Consider the following 19,099-nt stretch of genomic DNA (forward strand, 5'->3'; position numbering starts at 1 on the left):
TCTTAAAGTGGGCAATATCCCCCTAAATCCATAGTGATTCCTGCTTCAGAGTCTTTACAATAGAGGTGCTGATCTTGCTGCAAAACTGAACATTTCACGTTCAATAAACATAAATATTTATGCCTTGAAACTCAACCGGTCAAGAGCTAACATCCAGGAAGAGAAATTTTTGAAAGAGCAAGTGTTTTGTTTTGTTTTCAAAATAACCCGAAGAATATAATCTTGGAAATATTTTCCATGGATTGAAGCAAAGCCAGGTTCTTCTCTTCACAGCCTCCTGGCACTAGCACTAAATTCTTGAATACTGCAGATTTCCTGAATTGTTCTTTCCTCTAGCAAAATTAGTCTATGTAATCTGTAAGAAGAAAGTGGTCCCCTTTTCTCAGAAATGGGGAAGAATCGTGACTGATTCTTTTGCACCAACTCAAGAAATGTCCATCTGGCATGACATTTAAGACCGTCATGTCTGTAGTGCAAAGGACCTTCATGAAGATCAATTAATTCTTCCTAATAATGCTCCAGGTGTTTTATCATCTCTATTTTACTCAGGCCCTAGGAGAGTAATAAAGATCAGACAAAAATGATTGATTATACATTGAACCACATTTTCAGAGGACTGTGCTAATGATTTAACCAAGTTATCTCTCTTACCTCCCTGTGTTCTCTGAATTTCTGATTTATTAAAAGAAAAAAGTGACCTTGTGGTCCTTCTACAAACATAAAGTATTAAATGCTTCATGGAATCCTTTAAGGGAAAGTGAAAGAATGAAAGAACTGCAGAAATTATTTTTTAAATTACATGCTTTTATAATCCCTTTTATACTATCTGACTTTTGGAGTTATATCAAAATAAGCTGCTGAAGGATAAACCAAAGAGATAGGGAATAGACACAAGTCTAGAAAGACAGGAAGTCTCCCTGTGGGGAAACATTCTCTATCTCCATCAAACTGGAAGTTTACTCTTCCCAAGTTTTAGAATGAGGCTAAATGGAGTCTCCAGGAAGGGGTGGGATGGGTTCTTAGTCATTAGAAATGCAGGACAGTAGTGATATGCTGTGAGCAAACAGGTGAAATCTTCTCCCAGAAAGAGCTGGTAGTCATTAATTGAATTCAAATTTGGTCACAAAACTACGAGTCTCTGTCTTTTGTTCTATAAACACACCTTTTCAAATACTTGTGAAAAGAGATACCTAAATAAAGCATTGTTCTAAAAATGCTGTTTCTATGCCTTTTGAATATGTGAAACACCAGATTCTGAATGACAGCTCCTAGGGACATGAACAATAATCTAATAGTTCATTGTTAATATGAAAAAAAATCCAGGATACCATAAAGAAGGAACCTGGTCTAAAGAGTTTGCCCATATATTTCAACTTACAGTCAAGTATAAAAGTCCAGGCACTCATTTTGTAAAGCTGAGTGTAGAGCTGTCAGCCTGATGTTTTCTGTCTCTGGCAGAATGATAATTTTATTAAATAAATGCTGGCACAATATATATAATGACATTCTCAAGTTTAAAGCTGACAAGATGCATCTGACTAAAGGAGTGCCAATCTGTAGCCCTTTTACTGCATCCAACTCTTATGAAGTTTGGATTTGGCTTCTCTGGGAGGATAATATCCTATAGAAAAGCTCGGAGATGCAAACACTCTGAAGCTCCATGTGTTGACTGCTCCCCATCACAGGGAAAAGTGTATACAGAAGCTCTTTCTGCCCTTGATAAGAGAAACCCTGTGTGTATTAGCACAGTTGGCCTCTTCCCACCCCGCCTGGCAAGGCTGAAAGGTTGGCTTCTGCTGATAAGGCTTGATGCCCCTTACCCATGACACTATTTCATTACATTTTCATCTAGAAACTTCAATACTGACTCCAAAGCTGCTGCATGGTTAGCCTAAATAATAATAAATTCGGTCACCAGGAGAGTTAGCTGGTGTGTGCCACTGGCAAAGAGAGAGGAGAGACCACAGTGTGAGCTTGAGGCCTCTGCAATGGCAGGGAACTGATTAGGAGAGATGTACCCAGATGATCATAGCAGGAAATTCATGACCTGTGCTGTGCAGAAAGATAAAAAAACCCCACGTTTCTGTCATCCCCTTGAAGTTAGTTTATTTAAATGTACAAGAACTTCTTGCCGCAGCTTTGTGCTGTGAACTCATGTAGAGACAATTACCTATGATGACCTCTAAGTCCTTTTCTGAATTATTTATTTCCAAGACAGAAATGTGTACAACATGCATTCTGGGTTCCTAGCTATCTTGTTATATATATATATATATATATCTTGTGTTATATTTGACCATACAAAATGTATTTATATTACTTTGTGATCATCTACCAAGTGATTCAGGTCCCCCTGTAAGTGTAACAGCACTATTAAGTATACTCTTTGATCCTATCAGTTATCATGTTAGTAAAATTTTTGTACCTTTAGCTTGGATAAAATTAGGAGACAAGAAAAAATTCCTTTTGGCCTTACGTTTAAAGCTCCATTCCTGACTACATTCTCAGTATGATTTGTATTTTGAGATCCATCAGGGATCTCAAAAGTTTTGAATAATTTTGCTGTCTTTTAGTTCCAAGGTCTTGAGACCAAAAATCAGAAACAGAATTGTCATAATTCTAAGACAATCTCAAATATATAAAAATATAACTTGATTATATCCCTTAGACCTGAAATCCTGACACAAGAAAGAAATAGTTGATTTGGAAAGACCTACTCTCCACAAATTCATGCTGACTGATGGTGAACAGTTCCATAGGCTCTAAATTTAATTGGTAGTCTCAAATTTGTTCCATATTTGTTTCCAGGAATTGCTAAGTGCATTTGAATTCCCACAGCCCCTGCTTTTATTCAGTTTTTAATCGTGGCTCTCCTCCAGTCCATTTAAATTTCCATCGTTTCAAGTGTCTGTTAATTATGAAAAGTAATAGATATGCTCAGAAAGTTTCTCAGCAGCTTCCTCTAAGACAATTGATATTTGTTTATTCTCTCCTGCTGTTCGGTTGGCAAATCTTTCAATTTTTTTTTTCACTGTAAATGGAGTTAAATGTTTTGTACCCTCCACAGCTGAGTAAGAGATAGATTTTCCTTGCTTGTTGGTACGAAAATTTACCAACCATTGCTATTCCTCTGAGGTTTCGTAATTTGTTCTTTAATCCTTGTTATCTAGTTTGCTCCTTGCATGGGCTTTAAACATAGATGATATTATATTACTGCTTCTGTATATCTTTTTAAAACACTAGGGCTGGATTAGTTTTCTTTGTTTGGCATAATTACCTGCAAAAACCATTGCAGGCCGATACAGCTGGGAGATGTGTTATACCAGAAGAGGAAATGGTGCATCTTGGTGAACCTGTGACAAACCTGATCCTATCCAGATGTAGTCTGAATGTCTTTCTGTCAAGCACAAATTTTTAATTTGATTTAATTAATTTATATTGATTATGCAACCAAACCCTATAAATTTATTGTTTAACACATACCACTTGGTTTACCAGTAAATTAACTTGGCAATGCTTTAAGACTGGCTTTTAAAAAATCTTCTAAATATATATTCTAGTGCTCAATCCTACATTCCTTATGTTTTATGTAAACCTAGTATCTAGGTCTTACAGCTAATATTTGGGAAAATTCTAATTCTGGGTCTAACTAGAGTGACAGATTGAAAAAAAAGAACTCACTCTGTTCAGAATCTATAAGGAAAACTTAGTCCTAAGACTTTGAAACATGAGGAAATGTGTTTGATTTTATTTATTTATTTATTTATATGAAATAGCTTTGAAATAGCTTGACTCTATTGGCCTTTGAGATAGTGGATCTTAAATTCACTTAAAGCTTCATTCAATACTGCAAGACCAGTGCATTAATCAAATAGCAGGCTTGGAAAACACACAATAAAATTTTTAACCATAAACTCTTGGTGCCAGTGGGTCGGAAGCACCCACTGTTAAGTGCTGTGGCTTTTGGCATCACTGCTGAGGAGTCAGCCTCCAGGTGCCACAAAATCTTATCAGCTTAAAATATCCAAGAGCACTGTTTCTCAGCTGTAGTGCTGCAGCCCTTAAGCTCATCACAGTGGATTTATTATGAGGTTAATTCTGCTAGTTTAGAGGGGTTTTTTTGTCAAAGCAGACCTCTTTTCTGGTTTTGGCTGATTTTCACCTTCCTCAAACCCTTACCTTCAACCTTCATATATTCAGTGAAGGTTTGTAGAAAAGGCAGGACTATCCCTATGTTTATTTGATGTTGTGCTTTGTATTTTCTTTCAATTACAATGTTTTCAGGCCTAACGCTTACTTATCATCTCGCCTCTATTTTTTGTTTGATTTATCTGTTTTTTTGCCAAGCAGACATCAGAGCACCCTGATCTCCCACCTGGATGGAAGCTTTTCCTCAGCATGGCAAACATAACCTTACAGAACCCTCTGCTCTCTCTAGGTCACACAGACCAGAGGCATCAACAGTGCATCAAACAAAAACAGTGGGGCACCAAGATGTCAATCACAGTCTGAGATTCTTGCAATATCAAACTCACTGATGCTGTGGGAGGTTTGACTGCATCCCCAGGAGGAAAAGCAGCAGATGTAATAGGATGAAGGGCTGGCTGGCCCTGTACAAGAGTTCGGGGCTACATCCCCACCTGGGGATGCTGGGCTGCTGTGTGAGGCTGTGCCTGCAGCCAAACAGACTTTTCCTCCAGGACAGGGAGCAGGCTAAGATTTTAGACTGCTGTCTTGTGGGCAGTTGATTCTTTTTCTACCTCTCCATAAAGAAGTAAAATCCAGCTGTACTTCATGAGCTGCAGGAGGTTGCACTTGTGTCCTTTATATAAAAATGAAAAACTTGGTAAAAGTTTGGTAACAGAGAAAGAGGAGACAATTTAATATTTAATAATTGACTGAGTATGCAGAAGTTCTGTATTCTGTCCTTTAGAGATCTTTGGGTCCTTGACTTTATATATAAAGCTTACTTTGCATCCAAGTGACTTTACATATTGAGGTGAAGATCGATATCTGTGGATAACAGCAAAGTAAACTGCAGCCATGCAGGTTCCTCTGTGGTGCCACTGGCATCATAAAATCTCACTGTGCACCTTTGGTCTCCACTGAGCTCCACTGCTTCCCATCAGTCTTGAATTAGCTATCATCAGAATGCATGAGGTCACTAAGGAGATATTATTCTAGCTCTCAGTAGGGTAATAGGTTGTTTTACAATTAATATTTAATGGGAGTGAGTTTGGAATCTCCAGGAAGTCATTAATAGTTGATCTGCTTAAAGGGGGGTTATTTGGGTTCATCCCATCTACAGTAATTATAGTACACATTAGCTTGTGGGCAGCAACCATTCAGGATTCTGGGTCTTGAACCCTGAGGGGAGCAAAAGCCTGGCTGAATGAGGAACAGGTAATTCATATAGGATGGGGAAAGTGCTCTATGAGACTAAATATAGTGTATAAAATCATACCTAAAGCTATTAATCTACATGTTTAAACTCAAAAATAAAAATTATTTGGGAAAAAAATTCCTTTATTTAGACATGCCTTTATTGTTGTGTTCTGAAGTACAAACAGGGTACAAAGCTAAAGCCAAATTTGCTCTAATTTTTTATAAAAACACAAATACCCCATTTATCCAAAACCACATTTTTTGATTGACTGCAGCTATTTGTGATGTTATGCCAAGTTTGGCAAATAGCTCCACCCCACCATAAATACTACTTTCTAGTGGGAAATAGTTCATTTTGACAGTTTATAAACTAGGTATTTTGATGTTTTTTATTTGAATCAATCATTCTAAAACTAAATATATATCTCAAAAGTTTATAGATTTTTCTTTTAGAAGTTACTGAAGCTGAAATATTTCAATTATGTGGAATAATCAGGGTTTTTTTGTTTGGGGTTGGGGTTTCTTTGGTTTTATTTTAGACAGCTTATGGACTTTAAGTTGTAATTTTTTCTAAGAATCTGAAAATTCAGGCATTCATATAGCAAGCATGGGGTCACAAGACACTCTGAAGAACCAGCAAAAGTCTTCATTTCACCCTAGATGCTGAAAAGATTGAGACTTTACAGCTTAAAATCCAGATGATATTGATATTTATGGGAGTGAAACAAGAATATTTAAACTTTTACTTAGTTTCAACATGGAAAATCCTTCAGAGTGATTCTGGTTTATTTAGAGGATGTGAACATAAGGCTGAACATTTATAAGAGGCTCCAGACCTCTCCTGTCCTTTGCAGTGTTCTCAGCAAGCTGGCTGCTACTGGTAACACATGGTGCTATCAAGTTTATTGTTGCTTATTGATCCAGGTTGTCTTGGTTTAGGGCAAATTTGGGAGCAAACTTTCAAATGGGGTATTTTTAGAAAGCAAATTTAAGCATTCTTAAGCATTAAGTCTTTCTTTTTCTATAGGTTCCAGAAAGACTTTTTTTTAGAGAAAAGTGGAAAAAATTGTTTCTTTAACAAGCAAAGTGCTCACAAGCATGAAAATAAGAATAATATTAAACAATGGAAGTTTTCATTGTTCTGAAGAGATGAGAAATTTAGAGAGTTGTTTTGTAGGTCAGAGGATTTTTTGTGGGTGTCTCTTCAGCTTTCTCTCAGTCTCTCTGGCGCTTGAGTGTCTCTCTCTGGGGCTCAGGTCCAGTGTCCTGGCTGCAGTGCATCTTGGGGGGCCCCTGGACAACAGTCCTGGTGTTCCTGGACTGAACAATAGCGGAACTGTTTCAAAAAAATTCTGGCCTCAGATAACCAAAAAAAAGCCAAAACAGCTAAAAGCAAAGGAGAGCTCTCTCCTGCTGTCCATGCTGCAGGAGCAGGAATTCCAGGAGCAGGAATGTGTGGGAGCAAGTGCAGTTTCTGCAAGAAACTGTGTGCTTCTTCTCCTCCAGCTTCTCTCTTGGAAGCAGTCTTAAAGGTGCAGAACTCAATATCCAGCATAAACAGCACAGGAGACTGGGGATAGAAGCCATTCAAAGTCACCCTAGGACATTCCACCCCTTATCCCTATACCATCAGCTTACTGCCAAAACTAATATATATTCTAACTTTACACACACACATCTATACATACATATACATATATATATATATACACATATATATATAATATATATAGCCATATACCGATATTGCTAGTGACATTCAGCAAACAGTGATACTTATACATGGTTTTCACTCTACAATTAAGATTTTTCAGAGGTACATCATGTTGTTCCATCTTTCTGCATTATCCACCGTGTGCAACTTGGTCTTTGAGCAAAGACAACCTCACATCTGTATTGAAGCAGAATTGATCCAAACAGTTTTTAACAAATCTCTGAAACGTACCACTGGGACTTTATCTCTGTCTGTTGTGTGCAGGGGCTCAGATTGGGTAGGGCCTGCTTGGCTGGTGGAACTTTGGATGTTGACTAAACAGGTGGCCTTTGCTAGATGTTTCTCTTAATCTTGAAACATCTCCCACCCAATGCTTTCAAGGTGGTTTTTCACAGTCTATCGTATCTTTCCACTTTGCCTGCAGCTGGTGCATGGTAGGGGATATGGTACACCCACTCAGTGCCATGTTCCCCAGCCTAGGTGTTGATAAGGCTGGTTTAGAAATGACTCTCATTGTCTGACGCAATCTTCTCAGGGCTATCACGTCTCCAAAGGACCTGCTTTTCAAGGCCCAGGATGGTGTTACAGGCCATGGCGTGAGGCACAGGGTAGGTTTCTAACCATTCTGCGGTGGTTTCTACCATTGTGAGCACACAGTGCTTACCTTGGCATATTTGGGGCAATGCGATGCAATCAATTTGCCAGGCTTCTTTACACTTATAGTTGGACTACCACCCACCATGCCCATAGGGGCTTCACCCTCTTGGCCTGCTTGATGGCAGCACATGTCTCACAGTCATGGATAACCAATCTCCCACCCAACGCTTTCAAGGTGGTTTTTCACAATCTATTGTATCTTTCCACTTTGCCTGCAGCTGGTGCATGGTAGGGGATATGGTACACCGACTCAGTGCCATGTTCCCCAGCCTAGGTGTTGATAAGGCTGGTTTAGAAATGACTCTCATTGTCTGACGCAATCTTCTCAGGGCTATCACGTCTCCAAAGGACCTGCTTTTCAAGGCCCAGGATGGTGTTACAGGCCATGGCGTGAGGCACAGGGTAGGTTTCTAACCATTCTGCGGTGGTTTCTACCATTGTGAGCACACAGTGCTTACCTTGGCATATTTGGGGCAATGTGATGCAATCAATTTGCCAGGCTTCTTTACACTTATAGTTGGACTACCACCCACCATGCCCATAGGGGCTTCACCCTCTTGGCCTGCTTGATGGCAGCACATGTCTCACAGTCATGGATAACCTGAGAAATACTGTCCATGGTTAAATCCACCCCTCGGTCTCATGCCCACGTACAGGTGGCATCTCCACCCTGATGACCTGAGGCATCATGAGGCATCAAGCTAGGAACAACTAGCAAGGAGATTAAAGAGGACCTTCTTCAAATCTCCACAGTACAGATAAGACTTTCTGGTTCCAAACATAGACATCCTCCAGACAGAGAGAGGAGGTACCTCCTGTGAGGTGAGCTGTGGTTCTCCTGCATGACTGTGGGAAAAATACATGGGTTTGGCTTTTATTTTTAAATTTTAGTAGTCAGCCTGTAGTCATCCTAGGATGCAAGTAGACTGATTACTGACCTTTTTGCATGCTAGCTCTGATCCACAGCAAGGACAACTGTGGGAGCTGAGCTGCCTGAAAGCATCAGCTTGAAACTGGGGGAACCTGGTGTGTAGCTAATCTATCTGATGCTCATCTTAGGGTGAGCATCATTCCAGCAGCTTTGACTCTTTGGAAAGAATATGGTAATAATTCTGTTGATATAAGGTTGTGGTTCTAAAAGGTTCCCCAGTTCTTCCACCTGATTGGTTGTCATTTGGTTCAGATTTTTACATATTCCTAACCACTGTTTCAGACTGGACCCTTACCCTCAGCTCCGCCCCTCAACTGACCATATATATATATATATATATATATATATATATATATACTGCCTATCCTGTTTTTTTAGTTAGTTCCATACTGTTGCTTAGCTTCTCCTGTTTGTTGTTTTTGTCATTAAACCCTTTATTAAACCCTTCTATTCCTGTCCTTCTATTTATTGCCACCTTAGTCCCAGCTGACACGGTCCCAGGGTCGCGGAGACAAAGCTGCGACAGATAGGGAAGACACTCTGTGCTTCAGTCATCCTGAATTTTGTCTCAGAGTGATGTCCTTAATATTCTTGGCTCTTATAAATTTCCAGCTTGTTCTCCAAAGGAACTTAAAAGAATGAGACTTAAGGGGTTAGCTCCAAGCCTGGACCAACAGCTCTTAGAGCAAGGCACTGATCTCTGCTGGTCCCTTGTGGCTGGTTTCAGCTCCTGTTCCAACAGGATAATGAAGAAAAGCTGGATTTCAGTAAAGAAATAAAGCCTTTATTCATCAAAAGAAGCCAGTATTAAAAAACCAGAAAACTAATCCTTTCATTCTTTTAGAATAGATGTAGACTCATCAAAAAACATAGTTCAAACTTATACCCAGAAATCCAAATTATAAATTAATCTGATGGCAATGATGCAGATTAAGAACTGATGGGTTTTTCATGGCTTTTAAAAAAATTCTTTTAATATGTTCAGCCAGCTCTCAAGATCCCAGGATATTGCTTTCTTATCACTATATTATCTCTTGGTATATTATTTTTGCAGCATAAATTTCATTGTTACACCTTGACAACTTGGAATTTGTGGAACTGGTCTCATATCACCACAAAGTTATGACCGTTTTGCTGTGTGTTATTAATTAGCTTTGCCAGTATTTGTTGAGCTGGAGGACCTGCCTTTCTGCACCAAAGAGAGAAATAAGTGAAAATATACTACTGTTGTTGCTGATAGAAATTGACCTTTGTGCTGTGTAGTTTCTGAAGTTTTCCAGTTCTGAAGCTGTTCGTCTGTCCAGAGTGCATCAGAAACCCCAGGCTTTGGCTGAAGTTTCATCAGGATTACAAGAAAATCTGCTGACCTGTGTCAGTGTACAACACATGACAAGTGTCAGAAAATGTCAGGAACTACTGTGAACACATTTGATGAGAAATTAGTGAAACAAGAGAAATATTACTATACATAGTGTTAATAATTACTGTGGTGTTATGTTTAATGCATGTTTTTAGGTGATCTCACTGTACCTGGAAAATATATCAGGTACAAGAAATGAAGTCTCTAATTAAAAAGAACTGCAACGTGATCCTGACTTCATTAAAACTGTGCATTTTCCTGTGTTTAGTCATACCTGTAGATACTTGAAGTAAGATCCTGTACATGATGCAGAGACACACTTCCACATTTGTAACATCTTTCAGTGTGATCTTGTAGAGTTTCAAAAAAAGAAGAAGTGAAAATTGAGATGGTATTGATTGATGTTACATGATCTTCAAAGCACCTTTACTGTAAATTTGTAAGATTTATTTCTATGGCAGAGCTGCTTCAGCACTAAAGGCAGGAATTTCAGGATTCTGCATCTACAAGGATACTTGTAGATACACAAGGATACCACTGTGCTCCTGCTTTTTCACCTCTTGGATCTTGTTTTATGAATATGGAGAAATGTTTTTGAAGAGAAGTGTTTTGCTGCTATTCAGAGATGAGAACCGTGGGTTTGAACAGCTCCTCTGGCCTCCAGATAAAAGCAGGCAGCCCTGATTTCTAATTTACTCTTCTCTAACTTGACATTATGTCATAGATAGATTCAGAAACATCACCCGTTTTTTAGGTTTTGTGCCAAATAATAACTGTATTTGAGGATTCTGAGCCTGGATATGATTCCTCAGGAGGATTCCATAGAGCATGTCCACAGCACTGCTGCCTCTCCAGGCTTCTCTGGTACCCTCTCCAGGGACAGGGCAGGAAGAATCAGCCTAAGCAGATATTTGGGGAAGCAATTTTTTTTGGCTGCAATACTGTGATCTGGGTGTGTAGTAAACTTTCAGCCAGGTCAGAGACAGAGGGAGCTTAGGCCAGGAGTTCTGTAGCTGGTGAGCTCAAATTTCCCTTTTTGGTTTCTGTAAGACTTTGGGCAGGCAGAAAGCTCTGCTCTCAGTCTGCACTGCACTGCTGTCCCTCAGCCACCTCTCCCTGCCCTTCCGAGGACAGCCCATCACCATCCCTGTCTAGTTGAGTGTAAACAAACCTTTTTAGGTCATCATTTTGGATTTACAATTCCTAGTGTCTTCCTAAATCCTGTTTTATATTCTCATGTCTTTATTCAACTCTAAATCAAAAGAGGGTGTGTATCTTAGTATTAAAGGTTAAAGAATCTGATTATCTCCCTCGACAGTGAACAGTGTCTTGAGGTGATGTGCAAGTCATATTTGAGTGCCTCTTATTTAAGAAGGCAATCCTTCACTTGTCTTTGTATTTTGTGATCATTTAATAATTATATGTCATTTTTTCCTCAGTTCCACAGGACTAAAAATATTCCTTCTACAGGATAAAATGAGCAAGCAATTGAGGATTGTGTGAAGTAGAGGCCAAATTCAGGAGGAACACTTTTTTCTTATATAAGATTAACTGTGCTCTAATGGTCACTTAAAATCTGAGCACTGAAGCTTGCAAAATTTAATTTCTTGATAGGTCACACTATCTCCACATTGGTAATGGAGGTTTTGCTGGCTGGAGAAAAGGCTTGTGACTTAGTTCTCATCTTTTGCAGTTTGCTGTATGGGAAGGGGGGTGTTTGCAGCATGATGTAATGTTATGGAAATAAGTATTCCTGCACAAAAACAATTATTCAGGGTAACAGACTGAGAAGAATTGTTAGCAGTTGTAATCACAGAATCATAGAATATACTGAGTTGGAAGTAACCCGCAAGGATCATCAAAGTCCAGCTCCTGGCCCTGCACAGCAACATCCCCAGGAGTCACACCATGTGCCTGAGAGCGTTGTGTGAACACTTCCTAAGTTCTGTCAGGATTGGTGCTGTGATCACTGCCCTGGGGAGACTGTTCCAGTGCCCAGCCACCCTCTGAGTGAAGAAACTTTTTCTAATATCCAACCTAAACCACCCTGAAACAGCTTCAGGACATTCCCTTGGGTCCTGTCACTTGTCACTAGAGATCAGAGATCAGTGCCTGCCCTTTCTTTTCCCCCTCATGAGGAAGTTGCAGACTGTGATGGGGTCTTCCCTTCAGTCTCCTCCAGGCTGAACTGACCAAGTGCCCTCAGCTGCTCCTCATACACCCTCCCCTCCTGACCCTTCATCATCCTCATGGCCCTCCTTTGGACGTTCTCTAATAGTTTAATGTCTTTTTTATATTGTGGCACCTAAAAGTGCCCCCAGTACTTGTGGTGAGGCCACCCCAGCTCAGAGCAGAGCAGGAAAATCCCCTCCCTTGCCCAGCTGGCCGTGCTGTGCCTGATGCCCCCAGGACAGGGCTGGCCCTCCTGGCTGCCAGGGCACTGCTGGCTCAGGTTCAACTTGCCATTGTCCAGGACACCCAGGTCCCTTTCTGCAGTGCTGCTCTCCAGCCATTCGTTCCCCACTCTTTATACACAACCAGGGTTGCCTCATCCCAGGCTCAGAATCTGGCACATGTTAAACTTCATATCGCTGGTGATTGCCCATCTCTCTAATCCGTCAAGTTTTGAAGATGATCACAAGGGTATTAGCTCCATAACCTCCAGTTTTATTTCTTCCTTTGTTTTCCATTTTTCATGGTAATGGAGCTCTTCCCTAGTGATTCATCCACTGTTATATAATGGCAAGGAAAAATAAAATATGTAAGAATTTTACCAATAGAGAAATCCAGCATTCACTCAGTGCATTGCTACCATTGGCTTTAATTTTCAAGTTTTGGATTTCTTATTGACACAGTTGAGTAAATTTGGCTTTTTGTGTTAAGGGCTGAATTTATCTACCCTGTACTTTAGATTTTTTTTTCTGTAAAAATGGCTTACAAGAGGAAGAAGTGTATTTATTTTTCTCTCTCAGATATATCTGTGTCCATTTGTTTCGATCATCTCTCCAAAGAGATGCCAGAAGGCAAGTGCAGCACCTTTCCTCATGTCTCAGGATGAGGAGGATGAACAGATGATGGGATGATCTGTGCTGACTTAAGCAGGCTCCTGTACATGACTCCCTGCTGCTTTCCCCGGCTCTTTGTGCCCACTTGCCCCAGAGGTTCCCAATGTGCAAAGGCAAAGATAAGAGGAAGGTTTACATGAACACTTTTCCTCAGGAAGCAAAAGTCATGCTGCAGTGCTAGAACCACTGTTTTATTTTTGTTCTCTTGCTTTCCATTTTTCTGCTATTATTTTTATTTATTGTTTTTAGGTGATTTATCTTAAACTGATTTATCTTAAATCAAGGGTCTTCTGCCTCTTTAATAAGTGAGAAGGAGGAGCCAATCCCAAGTGCAAAAGAGTGGATATTATTATTGCCAACATCTGTAATCACTGAGGTTATCCACTTTTTCCACTGTTTCACTTGGGGACATTTGGTTTTAGTTTTATTTTTGTTTATTGTTATTTTCCCTTCTAAGTCACTAAGACACTCTGGAGGTTAATAAGCCCCAGGAAAGATCAATAAATGCTTTGAAAAATATTTTTTTTCCATTTTTAAGAAACTGAAAACATAAAAAAAATTTAGGTGCCACTGCACAACGTTCAAAGGCTTGATGGAAAGAAATGGAGGCAGATTTCAGGGAATTAATAACTAAATCTGCCTCAATGTCATTCACATAATTTATAATGTAAGGATTTAGTGAAAGCATAATGTAACTGTATCTATTTGATGAGTAAAGAAATACTGGTCTGTGTTATATGACAGAATGACAATATTTTGTACAAATGACCTCTGCACAGAACTTATGCAAGGAAATTCATTATACTTTAACCAGACATTGTTTATCTTACTCAAATCCATCCCTGTGATCATAGAGGGTGTTTCTATGGAATGAAAATATTGTTTTATTTGTCTAGTGAACAGTTTTGTTTTATTTTGAGCATTTGAAGAATCAATAAGGCTTTCCATCATTGGAACTACAAAGACAAGTATGTGTGCCAAAGACAGAGAATTCTAAGAAAAATTAAGGAGTAGACTGGAGAGGAGGAGAGAATATAGAGCTGTGAAATGTGGTGCTGGCTTATTTAAAGAGCTAACTGAATTCCCCAAGTGAAAAATAGACAGCAACAATCTACCCAGCAGTCACAGTTGCAATTATTACATGATTAAATGGAATATGAACAAAATGGTTTTGTTTGGTTTGGTGGGGTTTTTTTTAACTTCCATTATTTAGTAATATGCTTTAACACTTCTGATTATATAATCTATTTTTTTATTAGCAATTTTATGAACTATCTGCTTTCAGATGTTACTGTTTTTGAAAAATTCACCTGTGAACAACTGAACCTGTATGCAGCAGGTTAAAGGTAGTCTAGGACACGGTAACTTAACATATTTGTTTCTTTGTATATCATAAGCACTGCTGAAAAAAATGGACAGACAAATGAAAACACTTCTATTTGTTCTGGTAAAGACAATATTATGCATGCAAGTGGTCTCCTTGCCCTGGAAAATTGTCATGATGAGTTTCTTAGTTTCCAAAATATCCAAGAGTAAAACATCAAAGAAATAATATGCTTCTAACATTAACACAGTTCACATTTCAAATCCTGCCTGGACTGCTTGGTTGTTTTGTTTGCTGTTATTGAATTCAAATTGTAATGTTTTTCATTGCTGTGAGAAATGTTTCCCTATTCAAATCTTTTTCTCCAAATATGTTTCGCTAAACATCATTCTCAAGGTACTCAACATCTAATAATGAAGAAGTGTATGTTTGTTCTATCTCTTTGGTCTTCTCCTTTGATGTGTTATGAGGATAGGTTTTACTTTTATTGTATTTTGTAATTCTGTTGTTGAGACTGAACTATGTGTTCAGTCACTTAGTGTGGAGACTTTATGAATATATTTATTATTCTCCTCCAGATGATAGTTTGATTTGGGTCCTGTTCTCATTGTTTTTTGTATTCCTTGAAGAACAGAGAGTTTAGGTTGTTCTTTTTCATGGTATTTTTACTCCTTGTATGACTGGAAAAAAAATGTACTGATATGTTCATTCCATAAATAATAAGAGAATTTGGTGAAAAGGAGCTCATTTTTTCCCCCCAAATTGAAGTCAAGAGATGAAAAGGAATATTAAATCAAATAATACCACAGAATATCAAATAATTAAATAAAAATCAAATAAAGAAAATAAATACACAGAACACCAGAAGACCAGAAGCCAATGGCTACAGTACATGTCCAGAAAGCAGCATGATATTGAGGCAGGGCCTTACAGAGGCAGTGGGGGGCTGTGACTAATTCAATGTTGTTAAAACATCACCTGGATGAAACACTTACGCAAGCACACACAGAGTCTTACAGCATCCTCCACTGCCCAGTGTCTCCTAGATCTTCCCTCGTTCCCCTCCCTCACCATCTCTATGTCCATAAAAACACAATATTTTCAGTAACTAGTCTGGTTGTTATATGGTTACTGCAGCAAAGTACATTTAACTATTTTTTGCATTTCACAACCTCAGTGTTTCTTCTGGCCAGTGAATTATGTGTCTCCCTCCTGGTTCCTCCACCACGGTGCTCTTCTCTCGTTCTTCTGCCTGGAGAGTCACAACTGCACTGTGAATCCTCTTTCTGCCTCTGCTGTTGAACTTGCCAGGGTTGAGCAATCATCAAGCTACATTTGACTGGCTCAGGCTGGGTAACACTGGGTGTGAGCTGGGAACAGATCTGGTGTAGCTATGTCTAAGGACAGAAGTGCATCCACAAACACAGGGACAAGCAAAGCCTTAGCTGGTCCTTAGCATTTGTTTTGAGTAGAACTCTATTTAGAAGAGTATATAGCATTGGCATGTATGTCATTCAGTTCAATGCAAACATCTATCACTTACTATATTAGTGCATAAATGTCTGTTAATTCTCACCTGATTCTATGAATAAAGTGCTTTCCTAAGTTGTATCTTCACCTGGCCTTCTGCAAACTCAGCTTCCCACTTGGTTCTGTGGATTCTGCAACATTTCCTACTCTGTCATTTGACTTCATGCACTTCTCCACCACAATCCACACCAGCTCCACAAACACATTCAGGTCTACCAGGTTTCCCCTTTATAAGCTTTGTGATTTCACTGCTTCTGCTTCTGGTGCTTAGAAAAGTTTAGTCATGATTTCAACCATGGTTTTCTGTTTGTTTGTGTTTTTTTTTTGGGGGGGAGGTTTTATTTGTTTGGTTTTTTGTTTACAACTAACACCACTCTATTCTCATTTATGTCAAGGTACTATGTTCTCTCTTGGTTTTCTGTGTAATTATAGCACAGGATTTTCAGCAGTAATGCTTTTCTTTTTCCACAAGTGTGATGCTGCATGAGAGAGTTTAAGAAGTTTTGACTGAGGTTTGGCAAATGGATATATTTTTAGAGAAAAAAGACATGCACAGACATTCTTCAGGATTATACTTAACTAAGGATTTTCTGAGTTCTTACACAGACTTGAAGACTTGAAGTCATTGCCATTTTTTCTCAGTTAGTTGAATAAATGGTATTATACCTCTCTACAAAACTTTAATTTAAAGCTGTTCTATACAGACATAATGCTTTTTTGTTTTAATTAAGAAACTTGCTGAACTCATCCCATCTCACTGTTGATGTGCCAGCAGGTGTTTTATTTCATTTGGGGATAAATTGCCTGCAAATGCTTTGTGGCACACAAAACATTTCTTTAAGAATATCGGATCAACATATAACTGTATCATTAGAAATGCTATGAAGATGGCCAGACATTGTGCACTTAATTGTTATTCATTAAAAACCAAACTTTTACAACAACACAAAACACTTTAAAATTGCCAACACTTTCAATTTTCATAAACTTATAGTGGAAATTTTTTACCTGATATTTTCTATGTTGTCAGAATTTTTACTGACAATTTTTGTAAATAGTTCTTATTGACAAGAGTGCATACTTTCCTACTGGTTTTTACAAAAAAATATAAAATTAAGTACATGAGAATTCAAGCAAAAATAGTAAAGGGACCTGATATAATACTGCCAAAAAATGACAACTGAAATTTTGTACATCTGAAAAAAAATTGTGTTGCATCACAGAGAAGTGATAGAAGCAGAGGTATTCACATCTGTAACTAAATGAGAAAGAAAAACATCATATAGTTTAAAGTTAAAATTTCACTGAACATTGTTTTGAGTATTGTTTTCTGTTGCCATTCCCACTAGCATTTTATTGTTGAAAAGCTATTGTTAATGATCTGAGATAAGAATGAAAAGAGCTGGTGATTATGTTTGTTGGCTGTTCCAAAGACTTAGAAAGGGAAATAATATTTCACGAGTTTCTGGATGAATATACCAACCAGGATGAGGTGTTTCCTGAGTAAGCAAGAATTTGTAGCCCACACCTGCAGGAAGTGGTTCTATGGCTTTGTATATCTTAGAAGTAAAATTTCTGCTTCTCAGGCCATGTTCAGTTTCACCATGTTCACTTCCTCCCACTATCAGTTTTGCAAGTTCCCTGCCTCTGATGGCATGAAAGAACCTTTAATGGAACAGAACATATTGTTTTAAGATTATTATTATTATTATAAGGCCCAATCTGCCTGCCAAAACTCACTCTGAAGTCAAAATACCTGCTGAATCAGCTTCAGAACATTATTCTGCTTTTCCTGTAAGTTTTATGCAACACTGTGTTTTTCCTTTCTTCCATTTTCTGTATTCTGTCTGCCCTGTTCCCACATGATTTCTTAAATCTGTATTAATATCAGAGGATTAAAATATTACAACTAATTAAAAATATCCCTGTTAGTGACAAAAGCAGTGCATTATTGAATTAAAACCAATAGTTTAATCCTGGTTTCAATGGTGCAATGCACTCACAAATGCAACACACTCCCGAGTTTGCTCAGGGGCACTTTTCCCTGGGGAGAAGGCAGTAGAGCTGAGGGAGAAGTTACCCTGCACTGCCTGGGGTCCTGCAGACGCAGAGAGGCACAGCAGGACCAGCCCAGCCCAGGATGCAGAAAATGCAAAGGGAACTCCATCCCTGGCTATGGGACATGCCAAACTGCTGAACTGGGAACCATGGATCAAGGCTTTTACGGCTTTCTCTTTTTGACCAACACATCTATAGCAACTCTGGTATTTGGCAGATTATAAAAACCCTGCAAGTACACAGGTAAATAACTAAAATGGCAACGTCATGCCAAGCAGACCAAACTGATTGTGAAATTCATGCTCACACTGAGAAGGGCATTGCATATGGTGCAAAATTTGAGCAGAAGCAGACAGTGTAAGCTGGGGTTCACTGTATAAAAGTATGATCTCAGATCTTCAAAGGTACTTAGGTCTTTTACTCAAATCTTATTTAATGGGGATTTGACACCTAAATACCATGAAAGACATAAGTCATTATCAATATTTCCTTAATCATTCACAAAATCTTTAGCCTGTTTAGAGAAATAGTCTCACAAAAAGTCCTTGTTCAGGTTCCTGTGCCAGATCTAATGCCACCATAAAGCTTCAGAGGTTTTTAAAGTGTCTAAAAGCTTCAGATGTCGAAGCCAAAATTACATTTTATGTGACTCACAGACCAATACATCACTTTCTTTTTTCAGTGATGTTATTTCCTGAATAACCCATATAAAGCAAAATTACATTGGCAAGAATGAGATAACAAGGCCAGTGGAGAGGTTATATGTTGTAAATAAGGATATGCTTTTTCTTCTAAGAGAAGTCTGCCATAGTTTTAATAGTCCTTATGTATACAAGTTCAGCATATTCCATTTATTGTCTTCACATATGTATTACTGAGAATTCCTCTCCTTGCTCAATTTATGCTGAAGTCTGGGGAAAAAAGTTGTCTTTGAAGCACTTGGAAGTTTACTGTTTTGTGACTTCTAAGCTCCAAACCACTCAGAAATGAAGTAGCAACTCATTACAAGCACTTGTCACTCTCTGTCTTATCTGAAGTTCCTATTCTCAAGTGACTTTAACAGCATTAAATCAAC

This window comes from Pyrgilauda ruficollis, unplaced genomic scaffold, assembly GCF_017590135.1.
Source record: "Pyrgilauda ruficollis isolate IOZ18807 unplaced genomic scaffold, ASM1759013v1 scaffold1, whole genome shotgun sequence".
NCBI lineage: Eukaryota > Metazoa > Chordata > Aves > Passeriformes > Passeridae > Pyrgilauda > Pyrgilauda ruficollis.